Consider the following 3602-nt stretch of genomic DNA (forward strand, 5'->3'; position numbering starts at 1 on the left):
TTGTCCATGGCTGTGATTTGAATAATGAATTATTGTCCTATCTTAATGTCCAAAGGCCTCAAATTCAGAACCACATTTACATTTATGCAATGGGAAATTCTCTGTATCAGCTAATGGGGCAAAATCCCCAATTCGACTTTGGGTTTCTTCTATTAAATGTAGGTTTCAACACAAAATGTCCTCACCCAAGGGAAGCAAAATGATTGACTTAAGACCCTTAAAGTCACTTTTCTCCAAAATCAGTTATTGGATAAATGTCTGTATAACATTGCTATTGCTGCTAAAACAAAACATCATTGAACTAATGGGTTTAAAAGAAACAAATTAATTCACCTAGAGTTTGGTAGGTCAGAAGTCTGAAGAGACAATGGACTAAAATCAAGTTGTCTGTCAGGCATGTTTCTTCTAGAGGCTCTGGGAGAAAATTTGTTTTCTCTTCGTTTCCAGCTTCCCATGGCCACAGGCATTCCTTGACTCATGGTCCTTTCTCCAACTTCAAAGCCAGCACCATAGCATTTTCCAGTCTCCCTCAGACTCCAACTTTTCTTCCTTCCTCTTCCACATTCTAGGATGATGGTGATGACATTAGTCCCATCTGCAAAACCAAGGCCAATGATATCATAATGGAAGCTTATTAGCCAATCTATTTCATCTGCCATCTTAATCCTTTTTTGTAACGAAAAATAACATATTACAAGTTTCTGGAAATTACTATGTGGTTATCTTTTGGAGGTTCTTATTCTGCTTACTATAATTTTTTAAATCTGTAATATATGGTGTCACTCAAGAGTCCTTATGTAAAAGAATCAAAATAGGTATTTTCAGAAGTATATCATATAATGTCATTTATGAATCCTTATATAAAATAACTGAACAATAAATTTATAACAGCTTCTGGAGTGAGTGCAGGTGTCATTTCAAACACACGCATTGGTGGCACTGGGATGATGGTGGATGTTAGTGGATCCGCAAGTGTGACAGAGCTGTGATCTTGAAGGAAGACCTCCTCCCAGGGCCCCACACAAGAAGCAGAGAGTGGCCACCGATCTATGCTGTGTTTTTCATTTGGACATAACCTCTAACTCCATCATTGTAGCTCCAAATGACCACAGTAAGAATTTGCAGACTCTTTTAGCTGTTTAACTATGTCTTATGTTCCACTCTGGGAAATACTTGCAAAGCTGCTGTTTCTTGGTGAATCAAATTGTTCTACAACTCTTCATATTCTTCTTATTGCAAATCTATAGCACATAATTTACAAATACTTGTTGTCAAAAGAAGTATGACATGCTTGAGTGTCTGTTTGCCTCAGGTAGAATTTAATTTATTTTCCATGATTGATTAACTCCCACATTCTCTTAGGTGGACTGTATAACCCCATTTATTGCTTTGAGACTTTAAATAAAAATTTTCCAGCTCCACTGAGATGTAATTGACATAACTTTGTGTAAATTTAAAGTGCACATGGTAATTTATTACACATATATAGTGAAATATTACCACAACAAGATTAGTTAACACATCCAGCACTCCATATAATTACTTCTTTGTGGTGAAAACATTTGAGATATGCTTTCTTAGCAATTTTCAAGTATCTAATACAGTATTGTTAAATATAGTCACCTTGCTGTGATTTGATCCCCAGAACTTAAACATCTTAAAACCAAAGTTAGTACCCTTTGATTAGTATCTCCACATTTCCCTCACACCTTGTCCCAGGCAACCATCTATTTAGTATTCATTTCTATAAGTTTGGCTTTATAGATACCACATATGAGATAGTGAAGTTTTGTCTTTCTCTGACTTACTTCAGTTATTATAATGCCCTAAAAGTCCATCCATGTTTTCATAATGACATAATTTCCTTCTTTTTTATCACTGAATAATATTTCATTATATATTATATATACATATATAACTTTATTTATTCATTGGTGGAGGCTTAGGTTGTTTCCATGTCTTTGCTCTTGTGAATAATGCTGTAATAAACACGGAGTGGATGCAGATACATTTTTGCAATAGTGACTTTATTTCCTTCAACTATATACCCAGAAGTGAGGTTGCTAGAATATATGGTAGCTCTATTTTTTTCTTTTCTTTTTTTTCCCCATTGGTTGAAAAAATTTACATGTTTCTATAGTATTAGGTAAGTCCTTATCTTTTTCTCTTCGGGAGTCAGGAATCAGAAAAAAAGCAAACAGCGAAATGTATTTGCCTTGAGACTTGTCCAGGGCTGTCTGTCAAGTACTCGACTGATTAAAAGCTGACTTCGATTCTTAATGGGGAAACAGATTTCTGATCTTGAGTTTTCTTTCTAAAGAGGGAACATAAGCCTTTTGTGAACATTTATTTGTTCATTAAATAGCATTTATTGAATACCTATTGTGTGCCTGACACTGTGCTATGCCTTGAGGAGAGAGAAGGTACTGAGTCAGGCCCAAGTCCTGCCCTGTTGGAATGCCTGAGCCTCTAAAATTCACAACCAGTGTCAATTTCAGCTAAGAGGCCTGATGACTGGATAGTCAACAGTTTCTGGATCTTGGAGCCAGATTATGGTGATCCAGATCCAAATTCTCCTACTTACTAGCTGTGTGAATTTGCCTACCAGCAGTGTGACTTAGGGAGGTTGTCAGAACTTCTCTGTGCCTTGGCTGTTCCCATTGGCAAAGATGGGAGCATAATTGCATCAACATTGTAAAGTTGCCATGAAGATTACATTTAATCTGCATAAAGCATGTAGAACAGTGCCTGGCAAGAGGCCAGTGTTTTTTGAGAGCCAGCTGTTATTATTATCACCTGGGCATGGTGAAGAGAAAGGCTAATGGGATGGAGGTTGGCGTGGAGCCCTCTGATAGAGTGAGGGTCACTTCTTAGTGGGGACCATTATTTTCCTTATATTACAGATATGGAAACTGAGGTTGAAAGATTCCAGGTATACCATAGGGATTAATTTAGCAGGCCTGGGTTAAATATCCTGTCCAAATCCTGCACATTACAAAGAAAGATTTGGCTCTTGTCTGGCTCCTGAGAGACAGCTTCTAAGCCTTTTCAATGTCCTGCCTGATAAGAGTTTCTTTGTTTATCTGGGGAACTTGGGCCACTATGAATAGATAGTCTATGCTTACAATGTGTTTTATGGTGGGACTTTGGGCCACACAGGATCAGCTTAATCTCTGGAGGGGCTGGAGATTAAGGTCAGCCATGCAGGCAGGCTGTCATGTCTATGTGACTGAACCCCAATAAAACCACTAGACACCAAAGCTCAGGTGAACCTCCCTAGTTGGCAATACCCTGTGCATGTTGTCACACATCATCGCTAGGAGAATGAAGTGCCATCGATACAACTCCACTGGAGAAAACAAGTGGAAACTCACTCCTAGTCACTCCTGGACGCTGTCCCATGTACCTCTTCCCTTTGCTGATTGTAATCTGCACACTTTCACTGTAATAAACTGTAGCGTGAATATAACAGCTTTGCGAGTTCTGTGAGTCCTCATTGAACCCAAGGTTGGTTTTAGGGAGCCTGACTACACCAGGGAAGTGACTGCCGAAGGTCATGGAGCTAACAAGTGGTGGGGCTTGGATCCACGTCCAGGTCATTA

Source organism: Pteropus vampyrus, unplaced genomic scaffold, assembly GCF_000151845.1.
Source record: "Pteropus vampyrus isolate Shadow unplaced genomic scaffold, Pvam_2.0 Scaffold754, whole genome shotgun sequence".
In the NCBI taxonomy this organism is placed as follows: Eukaryota; Metazoa; Chordata; class Mammalia; order Chiroptera; family Pteropodidae; genus Pteropus; species Pteropus vampyrus.